We start from the raw sequence: 16704 nt of genomic DNA on the forward strand, positions 1-16704 counted from the left end.
TTATTACTAAACATAGTTGTCACCGAAGAGACAGTCTCTTCCGGCCTCCATGATCTAGTAAGCGGTAACTTCACCATTCTTGCATGTTTACCTTAATACAATGCACAGTACTTTCTGCACGTGGTAATTTTTAGGTGTTTTCAACTTGCAAAGCTGCAAATTGGTACAAATGGGGATTTCTGACAACTTCTCTTCCGGGCCGAATGTCACTCCTGGGATTGTGATTCCATGTGAAATAAGGCAACATTGGCCGGAGGAGCTGCCATCTGGACTCGGACGAGAACAGCATCATTTACACGGGGCTGGCATTCAGACTCAGGGTCACAGAGCAGCTCTTTCCTGGAGCAAAATGAAGTTGTCAAGCAAGTATTTGCTGTGACTCTGCCAGGCGCCATCAGATATGATCAACTTGCCTTCCTCTTTTTATTGTGGCTTACTAATTCTGGAGAAAGATGGAGATTTTTTTTTTTAAAATGTGTACTCGTCCAAAGGTCAAAACAATTTTAAACAAGGGCAGGCACAGTTCTGCAATAAAAATGCAGCAATCTAGCAGTGCAATATGTCCGTGTCGGGGCTGAGAGAAGCGTCATGTCTCCCTCTCTGCAAAGGGCACTTTAATCAAGGGACCGAAGGGAAGAAGGGGCTTTGAATTTGTTGTTCTATTTCTCCCACATCTGCATGAAATTGTGTCTGTGACACTGTATATTATGAAGATGAGTGATGCCAGGGAGAAATGCACGCTCCCGAGTAAACAGAAAAATGGCAGTGTGATAAAATGCTTTGCCCATTTTTCCAGCCTCTGTGGTGGGTCTCAGAGAGGAGGGGCTGATGACAAGAGATGTGTAGAGGGATTTGGGGGGACGGAGTTTCCCCCATTACTACACGTGGACATTGCTTCTTTCCTTAGCTGTGTATTTCCTCGGGTGGGTAATGACAGTCAGAGGAAAAGCCAATGCCTGCTGTTCAAACACAGTGTGAAAAATAAAGTTTAAAAGCATAAAAACCAGTGGCAATAAGAGCCAATCCTTCAGTATTTCTTTCCTAGATAGAATAAAAATCTGCTTCTACAGCTGTCTCACTCACACACCATCTCAGCTCCAGAGCAGAGGAGTTCTCTGGGAAATGGTCTGAATTTCTCTGGTACAGGAGTCGGAGGTGACACCCTCCTTCCAGGCTCTTTGTCACTGCATAGGCATGCTGCTTCTCCTGAGCCCCGTGTGCAGAGTGGCACTGGCATTAAACAAAAACAAATGGCATGCAAGGTTTTGTGCATGACAATTTCTGATGACTCCTATAGCATGATGGATGGGTTGGGGTTATTAACAAATCCACATCCTGAAAAAGGATCAGGTTTAGGTGGGACAACTATGACTTTTAAAAGCATTTAGACTGAGTTTGGGACACCCAAGTGCAGGTGCCAAATAAACACTCGAGTTGGTATGTCGAATCTCAGAGGGAAGAGCTGGTTTAAACTCATGAACGAGTGGGCCCTGTGTCTGCTGAAGGCCTGGGATGAGATTGTGCAGAGACCATGACAAGAAGGGGCACAGAAAGTCAGAGCCTTGGAGACACCATCATGTTAAGACTAATGGAAATAACAACCAGAGAAGTAGAAGACACGGAAGACTGTTCAAAACAGAGGGCGAACAGGGGCGCTGTTGAATAGCAGATGCTGCTGAGAGGTCTGGTGAGATAAAAATGCAAAAGGTCCGTCGGATATCACGCAATAGAGGGGGGGGTGACCTTAACTGGCACTGATCGCATGGAATGGCGGGAAAATCTGCCCATGCGGGAATGGTCAGAAAGTGAAGAAATGAAAACACCCAGCATACTGTAGGCAGCTTCTGCAAGAATTTTTATTTCTTAGGGGTAGGAGTAGGCCAGTGGCTGAGGGGAGGAGGCATTGAAGGAACTGAGGAGTGTTCGTATGTGTGGTTTGTATGTGTGGTTTTTGTTTGTTGATTTTTCCAAATAGAATGGATTATTGGCCTTAGATGCTAGTGGGAAGGATCTGAGAAAAATCAAGAATGAATGGTGGTGATGATGGTGTGTAGCTCCTAAGACAGAAAGGGCGGAACCCCCTCCCCGCATAAGACCTGGGAGTGGCCAGAACCAGGAGAAGAAACTGTCATAGAAGAGACAGGATAGAAAGATTTTGGAGAGAAGAGGTTGAGTGTTTGATAGCATAAAGCTGAGGGGTTCCCTCTGATAGCTGGTATTTCCCTGCTAGCTTAAAAATGAGGTCAGATGCTACACTGTGAGCAGGGAGCTACTGAGAGCACAGGCTCAGGTGGATGATGTGCACTGCCGAGAGACTGAAGCTTGGAACAGGTCGGGACTGAGGTACGTGCAGCACCACCCAGTGCAGGAACCTAGTAAACTGTTAGGAACACAGGAGAGTCCAGAGGGGAGGGAGCCTGGGACAGGCCTGCTGAGGATTAGAATTACTGACAGCGCGTTACTGATGCCATGGGATCAGTTGTTGATGCAATTGTTTAATAAATACATACCGAATTAGTATTACGAACCTTGGTAGCTGCAGAGACTATACAGCGAATTATCATTATGAAACTTAGTAGCTACAAAGAGAAAATGAGAGAGTGGCCAACCTCTGAGCATTCAGTCTAGAAAGCAGCTGACATTTAGACAGGCCAGAAGGGTACAGCGTGAGAAAAGCCCTAATAAGCAAGACAAGTTTTTATAAATGTTTGTGAGAAAATGGAACTCCCTTTACTAGTGAAAACTTTGAGTAGGGAAACCATGTTTTTGTGTACGTGTAAAGAAAAAGAAGTAATGAGTATGATGGAGGAAGGAGGAGTCCATTTCTGGGAGTGGGACATTATCCTGCGTGTCAGTGAGTAAAGTTGCTACAATACGTGAAATTTATAGACAATAGGGATGCTGTCATTTACATCAATTAGGTCACTTCTGAATACATGGGGGGAAAAAAATCACAGAATCATGAAGTAACAAAGCAAGAAATAAATCAGCAAGGTCCCCATGTTGCCCAGCGAGAAAGGAAGAAAGGAAACCTGAAGAGAGCAGAGAGGGTGGAGTAGAGTGAGACCTCCCAGCCCAGGGCTGTGCTCACTGCCCTCGGCGATCTCTGTCTCACAGCCACACCTGCCCTGGCTGGGACACGCAGAGTCTGGGACAGTCTGGAATGTCCCACAGGAGGGGCCACATACTCTGGGTCCCGAGCAGTGGGCATCTGGAACAGGTGCTTCAGATGAGGTGACCCTTAGCCCCCCACCTCTCTGTGCACTAGAAAACACCCATCTCACCAGGCCCATTGGGCTGTCACCACCCTCTGCAGATTTGCAGCCCTGATGTTACATCACAGATGGAATCGCTAACCTAGTGGGAGGCGGAAGGCGGAAGGCGGGAGAAGCAGGCCTCTGAGTCTGTCTTCACAAGGCCAGATCATGAGCCAGGCTGTGACAGAATCAGTGTTGTCACGTGTGGGTTATGCCATGTACCTCCACAATCGCCCAGGATTGCAAAATAAATGACTTAGTGACGCATTTTCCTAAACCTAAATAGTACAAAAAACAAAGGCTAGAACCCAAGATGCCTCCTTGTAAGTGAACTTTCTTCTGAAACAAAGGTTTAACAGAAAAACAATTTGTTTCAACAAATATATTCTGCAACCTTTTGTTTATTTTTTTCTTTTTTGTCTATTTGCTTAAAGAAAGATGTGTCTGCTCTTGGAAGTATAATAAGCTGTATACAAAAATGTCTTTCCTCGGGTTATGATTCTGAACATTGATATAACTGCACAGTATGACAGAACAGCAGGTGGAGGAAGTTGTGCTGAGTTGTCACTGTCTGGCGGCTCTACCAGGGTCCTCCAGAACAGACATCTGGCTGCCTCTGATCTGCAGGCCGGTCAGCCTCCCCCGGCCTCCTGAGCAGGCTGCAGGCTGCATCCAGCACCTCTCCTGTCCTCACCAGTCAACCTGCACAACCGTATCTTATGAGGAAACTGTCAGAAAAGTCCCTGATTTGCTTTCTCTTTTTTTTCTTGTAAAAGTCAGGAGAAGACACAGATTATTAAGCGTCCTGAAAACCTAGATTTAGAGTAATTAAAATGTGATTCTAGTGCTGCTGAGAGTAGGGATATGATATAAGACATGAAAGAAGGAGTGCAGGATTCTTGCTACTAGATGAAGGATGACAGGAAGGTAAACCCAGTTATGAAAACCCAATGCTGACTGCCTATCTGTGAGCGGAGATGGTCACGCAGGTGGGAGAACTGCTGTAACCTTTACACACCACACAGATAAATTACAGTTATTTCCTGAACCAACTGAGACCAGGAGAAATTGATCAGGTGTGATAAAGTTGTCTCAGGTACAATCAACTTTCACCTGATCAAGGAATAGAAAATACTTTCTAAAAGTCCCCAAACACATGTGTGTATGATTATTTTACATCTGTATTCTTTTTCCGTTTTTATTTGTTTGTACAGGAAAAGAAATTGACATAAAAAACTTGCATTCATGTATTTGAAAAATACTTATTGAGCACTTAGTATAGATGAGGGACTATTTATTAGTGACCAAAAGCAAAAGCTCAGCCTGCTGGATCTTAAACTCAAGTGGGAGGAAAAAAGAAAACAATAAACGAGACCGTATATCTGCCAACAATCAATGCAAATAAATAAATAGAACGGAGTAAGAAAAAGGGTGGGGAGGAAAGGTATTATTTTAGGTAGATTACTAAGAGAAACACAGACTATTAAGATGACATTTCAGCAACATCTAAAGCAGTGGTTCTGAACCTTCCTAACGCCCTGGCCCTACAGGCTGAGAACCACTAATCTAAAGGAAGAAATTGAAAGATCGTGTGGGTAGAAGGGGAAGAGGAATCCAGGTGGAAAAACGAGCAATTGCCAAGCCCCCAAGTGAGAAGGTGCTTGAGTGTTTGAGGAAGAGGAAGGTGTTCCGAGAGACTAGAACAGTAAAAGTCCTGAACCAGGAAACAGATCAGTGATAAAGGAGTTTATTCTTAATACAAAGCAGCACTTAATCCAGGCAGATTATTAAAAAGATTAATAATTGGAATCAGGGAGGCAGGTGATTTTGACAGGTTTTGGAGTCTGCTTCTAATAGGCATCTTAATAAAATTATTCATCCAGAGTACCAAGGCAACAGTAACCAAACAGTTCCAAAGCAGTATATGTGCATATTGTATAATTTGTGATATTCATTGTAATCCAGCTGAAAGCAGTTGCCTTACAAGGACCAAGAGAAAAAAGAAAGTACTGAATGACATAACAAGAAGGGCTTTGGAGAATCTCATTTAATACCAGCAGGTTAATCAACGGGCTGCTAAATGAGTTTTGGTTAAATACATTCAAGGAAAACATTATCCTGTGTGTCAGTGTCCAAGTCTTTTGTTGTCAGGGAAAAAAAGAAGAAAAGGGGCAAATTTTAGTGATTTTTCTGTTTAACTGTGCCCCTTTTCCCCACTTGAAAAATCTGCCACTTGTCGTTGAATTCTTTGTCATCTTACTGCTTTTCTGTAAGATTGGAGGACTTTGAGTTTGTGCCACTTTTATTAACTGCTTGTGCCATACAGAAAGGCTTTAGCATCTTAGTTTCCTGGGAGGAAGACCGGGTAATGGATGAATAATGCGCAACTCTACCAGTCTGATGTCTTACAAACAAGTGAGGATTTCTGACCCCGCTGGGCTCAGACATGATAGGCGACCTTGGGTTTTGTGCTACATAAGCACCGTCTTGCTCGGCTGCTGAAGGACGGCTGCGTTTTCCAGATAATAACACATCACTGTCTTGCAAGTAACAAGTATAATAGGATTTATAGGGTTAAAGGTCAAGGCTAATTATTTTAATGTCAGCAATTTTCTTCTTTCTTTCTTGTTAAATAGTAGAAAAGAAAGGAACTAGTTCAAAAAGCCTTGGAGTTAAGGCCCACCCTTCCCCTCTGTCCTTTTCACAACTCCCCTGCTCACACTTTTTCAGACTGGTTTGGAGAAACCAAACTCAGCCTGAGATTGTCTCCGTAGTAGTGTTTCTGTGTGGTCAGTCCAGGCCCTAGTGTTTCTGTCTGTGTGGTCAGTCCAGGCCCTTGCATCTTAGGAAAAAGTCATGAGCATCATGCTAGTGACCGTAGTTATTGATCAGTATTGGTCCAATCATCAGAGCTTTTATCTTTACTTCTTTGTCAGTTTCTTTTACTTTTGACTGTTCATAGTGTTCAGAACCCCACTCACTAGCGGAATCCACACTTTCTCCCTGGTCACTCGGTGGCTGCTCTGTCCCTCTCCTTAGGCTCCGGTTACATGTCTGTTCTGATCACTCAAGTTTGCTCCCTTATATCCTCATCACCTTCACCTCCTGAAGCCTGAACACAAGAATCATGAATCTGCCCTTCCTCTGATCTCCTAGTCCTCAAATCCAAGGACAGCAACCAAGCTTTACCCTTCACCTGTCACCTTCACATACCTGCTGTCGACTAGGACTGTGCTGTAAGCTGGAGGTACAGAATCAGTCCCGGGGGAGTTCCCTGCTGGTGAAAAGCTGAGCAGAGAGCATGACTGCAGGGCAGTGCAGTGAGCGTGGCAACTTAGTTCCCCGTAGACTGAGGCTGAGCCCAAAGAGGGGCTGACCAAGCTGAGTGGGGAAGAAGAATGAGAGCAGATTTCAGAGGCGTAAGCCTTCTTCTCATCACATCCCCTGGAGTCTCCCGGCTGTCTTCAGTCTGTCTTTTGCTCCTGTGTCGTGGCATCCCAAGAGGCTAACCCTTACTCTGGCCACTTGTCCTGTTCCTCATTTCCACATCCCCATGTCCCAGGACTTCTCTAGCAGAATGCTGCCTTCATTTGGAGCCAGGTTGTTACTGCTGTGTGAGACTGTCGCTCACATTATGAACACTTGGCACCTGTGGCCCAGGGCACTAAGTACCAGCAGCCTCTTACACATGTCTCCGACTCTCACCTGCAGACATGAAACCAGCCCCAACTTTGGTCCGTAATAACCTCAAATTCCCTTTATCTGGCATTAAACTGAACATTTTCCCCTATAACTAGCATTCTCCTTTGAAACCGAAATTTCTTTCAAATGTCCAACCTAAATCTAAAAGCCAAGGAATCACAGGTGGGCCGCCATCAGGTCACCACCTCCTACTAATTTCCTTTTACAGTTTGTTTCACTTCTGTCTTGGTTAGGCAGGACTCCAAGTCCATGACACGCCAAGTCTTTATCACCTCATTTGTGGAATAGTGGCTCTATTTCCAGTTTCCTTTCCCTCCCTGACCATGCCTCTGCCTTGCAAAACCCACAGTGACAGACTTCTACTTAGTATTAAGACCAAATAGACATAACAAAAACCCTCCCCCAGAATCATTTAAAACTGCATTTTAAATATTTCTTAAAATTCCTTTAAATGTATAGCTGATCTTGCAAGAAAGGCAGGAAGATCTTCAGAGCCCTAAAATGAAGCAAAACCATGAAAAATAAGCATAAGTGAGGGCTGAAGCCAGCTCTGATCTACAGGCTGCTGCCATTCCCTGTGGCCTATAGCTTCAGTTTTAGCCACTGAGTGTGGGGGGAAAGGGTCCACACCATGAGATGAGTTCCATCAAATATCTTTTTATGGAAAACAGAATCCAAGAAGCAGATGCTCATTTAAAAACAAAACTAAATGAAAAACTAAAAAACCCACTCTGCAAAAGAAGATGGCATAGGAACCTTGGCTCAGAGTAAAGAGATAAAGAAATTATCTGTTGAAGTTGTGTAACAAAAACCCAATTCTGATGCATATTCACAGCATAACTCCATACTGTTTGGATGGCTGGAAAAACTTCTAGCTGGAAATACATTTTAAACAAGTTCCAGATTGGTAGTGTCCCCATGTATCTGAAAAAAAGAAAATGCAAAATGAACATACCTTTAGCTGGACCTCAAAGGATTCCCACAGATATGTTTGCTGAAACCATGATGTTAGGAAAAAAAATTATGAAACTTATGGAGAAACAAGATTCCATAATTGTGAATCAAAAGAAATAACCAGTAGCATTTCAGTCCTTTGAAAACTTCAGGTATGGGACTCATTAGACTGGAAATGTTATAAGAGATGATTGCTTATGACTGTCATAAGCAGTTACAAACCTTCACTTGCTGTCTTAATTATGCTGTTAATTTAATAGCAACTCTGTTTTAAATATGATATACAAGTAAGCTTCCTTTAGCACAAAATTCAAATTAGTGAAATCTAACCATGAGACCATGTGTAATCAAGAACATCTAACTGTTGCTATTTTATAGGCTATACATTTGTGGAAAGCAGAAGTAACTTATGCTAACTCATTCTGTATGACAATCACCGTGATGTATCATATGCAGGCTGGGAAAAAAAGAGGGCAATTGAAGGTATGATAAGGGAAGACACTATAAAAAATAATGAGTAGCATTTGAAAAATAACCAAATAAAAATTGCAGAAGAAAAATGGTTAGTAAACATGAAAAAAAATGCTCAGAATGGAATTAATTAAAAAATCCCCAAACAACAGAGACTAGCATGGATCAGGAAAAAGGAATGCTTATAAATTCTTGGTGGGGCTGCAAATTAGCCCAACCTCTATGGAAAACAGTATGTATTAGCATTTGATCCAGAAATTTCACCCCTGGGTATTTGCCTAAAAAGATACCTGCACTCAAATATTTATTGCAGCACAATTCACAATTGCAAAGATGTGGAATCAACCCAAGTGCCCATCAATTCGGGAGTGGATTAACAAAATGTGGTATATATACGCCATGGAGTACTCCTCACCCATACAAAAGGATAAATCAATACCTTTTGCAGCTTATTCGGAAGGAATTGGAGACAATTATCCTAAGCAAAGTAGAAAGACTAGAAGAATAGAAAAACATATACCAAAAACAAATTCCCAAGAATAGAAAAACAAATACCACATGTGCTCACTAATAAATTAGAGCTAACTGATGAGCACCCACGCAGAGGGAGGTAAAACTCGATGGGAACACAACTAGAGGGGAAGGGAAGTGGGGAGGAGAATTAACAAACCTCATGGGTACTATGAGCACCAGTTGGGTGACAGGCACACCTGTATATAGCCAGGACTCAAGCATTACAAAAATGATCCATGTAACCTCAAACAGTTGTACCCCCTTAATATTTTGAAATAAATAAACACTAAAGATGAATAACTTCTAAAAAAAATTACAGAAATAAAGACATAATGGATAAAATTCAAAGTTTAATGGTGGAGTCAAATGGCAGTTTCTCCCTACCTGAAGTAAGAATAGTGACATGAAAAACAGATTCTAAAGAAATTTTCCAGAAATCAGCCCAGTAAGACAAAGAGTTGTTAAATATGAATAAGAGATTAAAGCAAGGAGATTAGATCGAGACCACACGTGAGTGAATAATGCCTCAGACTTCACCAGAATTGAAGAAACATTCAGATTCTGACTCAGATTAAGGAGTCACAGAGGATGTAAACAAAAATGAAAGAAAGCCCCATCTAGACAGAGAGAAAACACAGATTACTTACAAAAGAATGGAGATTAAACTAACCATTGGCTTGTCCATAGATGACCTATTCTCGTCTCTTTAATACTGCTCAGAATTATAAACTCCCATCTGATCTGTCACTTCAATTTTATCCAAATACATAAAATCTAATTCCTATAAATAGGATGAAAATTGTTTGATTCAACTGCATCAAATTCTGCTCAGCAAAATTAGTCCCTGATTGAAATCTATTAAGTGCAACTCAATAAAATAAATTTAAATATGCAGTGTCATTAATTTTTAATTAACATTTCAGTTCAGGCCCATTCTGATCCAAACTTCAATTCTATGTTTCTAAATGTGGTCCCTATTCAAATCAATAAAATATAGCAAAATCCAATGTAATTCTAAAAAATACAACCTGAATCAACTGCATTTATTTCTCTTCGCCCCTAATCAAATGATTTTAGTGGCATTCAGTTACACAGAAAATGTTCACCTTTAACTACCAAATTGAATGTTTATATTAGAACTTCAAAATTATGAGTTTTGAGCAAGCTCTCATCACTATCTGTAGTATGAACACCACAGGATTTGGGGGGATTGATTCTTTGTTTGGTCTTCGTATTAACATAGAACCACATAGAATTAGATGGTTAGGGAAACAGAAGAGAATATTGCTATCCAGTTAATAGGCTGGTTTCTCAAAAATCATAGGTAATTTTTTTTTTTTATGCAGTATTTAGCTGGGGCTGGGTTTGAACCCGCCACCTCTGGCATATGGGTCCGGCGCCTTACACCTTTGAGTCACAGGCACTGCCCAATCATAGGTAATTTGAGATGACAGGCTTTTGTATCTATGAAAATAGCAAAATATATAATTTTTTAATTTTATGTTTTTAATTTTTTAGATTTAAAGAGCAGATTATAGAATTTTGACACAGATTCATGGTTATGATGCAAAAAACAAGGAAACATGTTTTTTTTACCATGCAAAAAAACAAGGTTATGATGACTATATTGTTCAGAAAAGAATGACTTGGAATCAAATGGAAGTGTTGCTATAATAAACACTTCTTTGTATCTCCCCCAGAAAACAAGGTCCTGGGTTGGTATCCCAATGGACCCGTCTGCTTCTTTATCGATGCCCCCAAGTGTCCCGTGAACTAAACCCAGCACTGTCCTTTGCCCAGGTCAGTGTATGGCAGACTGTTTGGATAACAAGGACCCCTAGGGCATTAGTGACTGAGTTCTGAGCTTTTCCTCTGAGATTCTTATTCTACAGGGAAGTTTTCAACCTGTGGGTCGCTACAGGATTCTTATTCTATGGTCTATACTGCTTGCAAGAGCCTCAGATGAATCTGTAGTAAGTTACAGACACTTGCCTATATTCATCTTCTACCAGTGGGGGAAAAAAATAAAGAAATAGAAGTGGTCACTCCACAGCTTCTGCTCCCAGACTTAGTCTTTCATGCAGATTCTACAACTTGGGCTACCACGGACCAGATCTTGGAAGTGATTTGTATAAAGACAAATCCTCCATATTACGAAGAGAGGCTGTCTGTGTCAAAGCCAGAGGATTCCAGGACGTGAGTCTTGTCCCCATTTCTAATCCCTGGGGAGGGCGGCTATCAGCTTTAACTGTAAGCCATTGACCTCTTGGACTGTAAACATGCCATTACTGAGAGAAAAGGGAATTCTGGTCTTCTTAACTTCAGAATTACAGCTCTCAGATTACTGGGAGGATTTTGTAGTAGATACAGCACCTCAGGTTTCCTCTCTGCTCCATTCCAGCCTGGAGCTTATTCTAAAGACCCTTGACCTTCCTCCTTGCCTAGACCATTTATAGTGGAAGAAAGATTCTCACAGGTGGAAGGCTGTTTTGCATATCCAGTCCAGAATTACACCAGTTAAGGATGTCTTTGCTTAGTAAGCATATTATTGCCATTCATAACTTGATTTGGATTGTTATAGTCAGAGCAGAGTGATCAGCTGAAATTAAGTAAAAGATTTTTCAGAGCACTGAGTCCCTTAGGAAGGGAATCCTGCATGGCAAAGGGCTTCAAACAGCAGAGCCTGGCAGAGCTGCAAAGGAGCTGCCAGCAGGGGGGCCCGAGCACACAGAGCAGAGTCTGTTTCTGCTGCTTGAACCTGTTCTGCTAAAAAGCCCCCTGTGAGTCTTTCACAGAATTTGTAAGAATAGATAAGATAGCAGTATAGATATAATAAAACTAGGTTTCATCAAGCTAACATGATGCTTTTAGAAGTGGGTGGAATGAAACTAATTAAACGTCCCAGTGACCATTCTGGATTTTATCTTGGTGCCAGGATAATATTTGTTTAAGCAGCCAATTAAGTTGCCTCGTGGAGCCCAGAAGTTCCAAAGAACACATTTTGAAAATCACAGATACATGTTACATTTTCATCAAGTGGCGCGGCATTTCGCCTTGCACCTCTGAAACAACTTGTTACTGCTGAAAGGACGGTTTCTTTCAGTCCTGGGAAACAAGCAGCTGCTTTTCTTTCTCCCTTTCCCAGTTTAATCATCCAAACCATGAAAAACCATTCACCATAATAAAACTTGATGTTAAGTGAGTGCAAACAGCATAGTGCTTACCTCTAATTCGGTCCGTATTTAGCTGCTTTAGTACAATAGGCTTTGCTTTGATAATTTAGCTACTACTTAGCATGTGGTTCATCATCTAATCATCTTGCAGTGAGTGTACCTGCTTAATATAGTTAACTAAAACCTTCATTTTCTGAAGTTCTTAAGCAGTTCTCAACAGGAACTGTTTAAAGTAGCCACCCACAGGACCTATATTAAAGGACTGTGGCATTAGGAAGGTGGAGAACCACTTAAACTCTTAGAACTAGGTAATTAAATTATTTCTTTTCTCACCATTCCTTACCCTTGTCTTTTAAAAAAAAAAAAAAAAAAAAAAAAAAAGTCTTTTCATTTTTATTGCCTTTAACTGCTTTTCCCCGGAGCCAATTAACAGGTAAATAATGATTTGTCAAGCAAAAAAGTAGCCCTTCATTAGCATAGCACTGGAATAAGGGGATTCTTTGCTCCGAGTAAATCAAACTGTTATCCTCCTGCTGAATAGAAAATATACAACAAAATTAATAATTCCTCTCAGTTACTGTGATTTAACCAAATTAGCCAGTGCTAATAACAAAGACTACAATTTGCTTTTTCCCTGGAAAATTTGTTTTCCTTACTGCGATTCTTTTGTGTGTGGCAGATGTGCAAACAGCTAGGTTAAGCATTTTACGCTGTGTTTAGCTTCTTTTCCTCAGAAGGAGAACAGAATAATAGCAATTTTGCATCAGCCTAACTAGAAGCATTAGTTATAGAAGATCTAAAACATTGTGACTTGGAAAAGGGTGGAGCCCAGGAGGAGAATCTAGGAAACTAGGGTGCTCCCACCTGGTGACAAGCACGTCACCTCCATCTACATGCACTCCATACAGGCAGAGCTGATGTCATGGCCGGACATCATACCCTGGATCTCATTCTGACATCTAGTGAGAAAGAGCCCCTCCCCAGGCTGAGCTGAGGGTCTGCTGTGTGAGGTTAGCACAGAGACTGGACCCCAGGCACAGTTTCATGCTCCGCCTGGAGCGCCCACTGCCCAAACAACTTGACAGTGAGACTTCCTTTCCTGGGCTTCTGGACAGTCCTGAAGATGCCCTTGGAAGTCAGCTGACTCCCATCTTCTCCACTTACTCTGCAACACTTTTCTCATCATCCAGAACAGTGGTTCTCAACCTTCCTAATGCCGCGGCCCTTTAATACAGTTCCTGTGGGTCACAACCCACAGGTTGAGAACCGCTGATCCAGAAGGTGAGGTTGATTGCTACCTTGCTCCTCTTCCTGAAACTGCTCTGATTTTTACAAAGCGTACTCGGTCACACACAGCTTCTCTGGTTTGTGCAAGTTACCATCACAGTCTGTAATGAAAATATAACATGGTGTTAGCTTGTTTCCACCGGTCGCTGTAAGGAATGATCAGAAATGGGGCTGAGATTCTGAGATACATACTCTCTCATCATTTGAAGTACAAGCGGGACAAAGGAGCTTTCTGCAGACAGTTATTATATAACTAACTAACTAGTTATTATATAACTAATTAACTTTATTTCCACAGGTAGTGGATTTGTGTCTTCTCCTCTACCAAGTGAGCAGCACCCCCTAAGTTTCCAAAAACAATGATATTAACCAAAATTTCCCTTGAGAAGAAGAATTTAGCATTAGGTCAACTTGAAAAAAATGCAATGCAATAAATGGATATGATAACCAATCTGGGCAGTGTCCCTGCATTTTCAGGATCAGGTTGTGGTCTGGTAGGCCTCATGAGCAAGGCCAGCTGGCATGGTCCACCTTTGTCCTCTACCTGTAACATAGCTAGAGATGGCATCAGCAGAGACCTAGTTTAGCTTAGGGCCAAATGACCTAAAGATTTCTTTGGATGGCTCAGATGATATAGTTTCCAAAAATGGGATTTTTCAATCCTTATTTTTTTTAGCTCTAGACTGTATTAAAAGAAACAAGTCTATTACTAGCTGTGGTTTCCACAATGGAAAACATCAGAAGTTGGATGATTTATCCTTTACATTGATAGAAAGAGAAAGGAGAAATAAAATGACTTGAATGTAGAAAGCTGGGACCAGGCACAAATGGGCGGAAGACACCACTGCAGCGTAGCCCTTATCTCTACCGCCGGCTTCTGTGTCCTTCTGGAACAGAGCACTGAAATCGCTCTCAGCTATATGCCAGATCAAGTCAAGTATATTTTTAAAATTTGGATGCTATAAAGGACTATGCCAAAGGAAAACAGTAACTTTTCCAAATTAAGTGAATACACCGAAAAATCTAGAAATTTGAATGGAACAGGAGGACAGTTGGATAATTCCCTTCCAAATTCAGAAGACTTGCTCATTCATTGTGTCAAACCCGAGCTCCAGGCCCAGTCACATTTTCAGTGACTTTAAACGGCCCACCTTTTAACAAAATTGTTCATAAGGAAAGCTATTAGAATATCTGAGAAAGGGCCATAGTATTTTTTACCCAATTCCCAAGTGGCCCTTTCTTACTTTTATTGCATTATTAGTTTAGACACTGTAACGGTTCTGGTGATAACCTTCCTCAGGACTTCTTCCTCATCCTTATTTCTGGGCATTCATGCAGATACAAGGCACACTTACCATCTGGAAAGGGTGGATGAGTTGTTAAGACGTAATTTTAACCCAAACCCCTGGAGATTGTAGTGACCAGCCTTTCCGGTTTACTGGCAGGCACAACCTCCATTAGATTTTACTGCTTCCCCAGCTTCCTGCCAGAGTCCTCTGTTCTCAAGGTTCACCCAGGTTATCACGTATTACAGAATTTCCTTCTTTAAGGCTGAATAATATTCTACTGTATCAAGTAGCACATGATTCCTCGTGTACAGGGTATTCAAAGTAGTCACCAGGGGCTGAGTGGAGGGGAAATGGGCAGCTGCTTAATGGGCATATAACCTTCAGTTAAACAAGAAAAATAAGTTATGGAACCTGCCACGACAACATACCTGTGGTTAACAGTACTGTACTGTACACTTAATCAGTTGTCACAAGGGTAGATTTCCTGTTATGTCTCACCACACTAAAATGAAAGTTAAGATACAAAAGAGTTGTCTGTTGCCGGGGCCTCCCCGTTCTCGCCTTCCCTTCCCTTCTCCACCTGCTGCTTCCGGGCCCTTCTTTCCACCATTCACCCGAAACTCCTCTCAACAAAGTATCCCGAGACCTTCTAGCTGACACAGTAATGGACTTCAACAGGAAGTCTGACAACGCCGGTCCCTCTGCTTTGGGAGAACCCCCCTCCTGTGGGTCCCACCCCTGGCAGCTGCCTCCTTTGTTGAACTCCACTGTGGTCATATTCTGTGGTCCTCTCATGCTGCTTTTGAAATGCTATTATGATCTAACAGTGCCAGAAGTACCTCTCCTGCTTCTGATATATTCTAGTTTGACCTGATGGTCTGAAGATGGATTTTCAGCTCTGAAAATGCTCCTGAGGTGCAGACAGCCAGTTGCCTATTTTATGTATCAAGCTCACCACCTTTCCTTGGACATCCCTACACTTCTGGTGCACTGTGTCCTCCGCTGGTGAAGTGCAACCCTCCCCTGGGTCACCCGCCAGAAGCCTAGAATCCCAACAGTGCCAAGCCAATTCCATCCCCTCAACCTTCCTGTTTTCTTTCCTTTCCATTTCTGCTACGTACTATTTTATTATTTCTCTCCTGTATGGACATAGGTGCATCACATCTGCTCTCCCTGACTTCATCTCTCAGAGATCCACCTTTTATCTTCTTGTTGATCTTTTAAAACACAAATCCAGTCATGATAATTCCCTACTTAAAATCTTTTTTTTTTTTATTGTTGGGGATTCATTGAGGGTACAATAAGCCAGGTTACAGTGATTGCAATTGTTAGGCAAAGTCCCTCTTGCAATCATGTCTTGCCCCCATAAACCTACTTAAAATCTTTTAATAGCTACCTAATATTAAGATAAAGCTCAAACTTCTTAAGTTGGGGAAAAATAAGCATTAAGAGACAAGAATAAACTAATGCAAAATAAGGTGTTTGGACAAAGATGTTTCACATTACAGCCTTCATCTACTGTCTCGGGTCCCTTCAGCCCTGTGCTACTGCAGGTGCACAAACTCCTGGGTATGTTTTCCATAGAGAACTTCATCTCTCTGTCTTTGTACACTATGCTTACTGTGCATATGAGCTCTTGCCTCTCTAACATCAGATTCTTCTGGATAATGCACACTCTACTTTCAAGAATAGTCGTCTGGGAAACCTCCCCTTGTGACCTCCATTCCCTCACCCACCCACCTCTGTGTTCATAATATTGATTGAACTATGTTTTAATCTGTGTCTTTACCTGCCATTTTCCTGCTGAGTTTCTTACCATATTTGTCACACAATGGAAACTGATGGATGTTTGACATTTGGATGCATGAATGAATGAGTGAATATAAGGCCAAATAATTAAGGAAAGTAAACCAGATAAAGAACGTTGTGCATCGAGTTGTGTAATGGAGTGTCAAATTTCTGGCTTGGGGCCTACACTGCTATGTGATTAAAAGGATTGTTTAACTTTTCTAGACCTAAGTTTCCTTACCCATAATATTAGGAGGTCATGTTTTATGA

The 16704-nt window shown here is 41.8% G+C and overlaps 1 protein-coding gene across 1 annotated transcript in view; it reads left to right on the forward strand.

Moving 5' to 3' along the window:
* CNTNAP2 (contactin associated protein 2) overlaps positions 1 to 16704 on the forward strand; it is a 1471582-nt gene that overhangs the window by 943488 nt on the left and 511390 nt on the right. The window lies entirely within an intron of this gene.

Source organism: Nycticebus coucang, chromosome 11 (assembly GCF_027406575.1).
Source record: "Nycticebus coucang isolate mNycCou1 chromosome 11, mNycCou1.pri, whole genome shotgun sequence".
Lineage (NCBI taxonomy): Eukaryota > Metazoa > Chordata > Mammalia > Primates > Lorisidae > Nycticebus > Nycticebus coucang.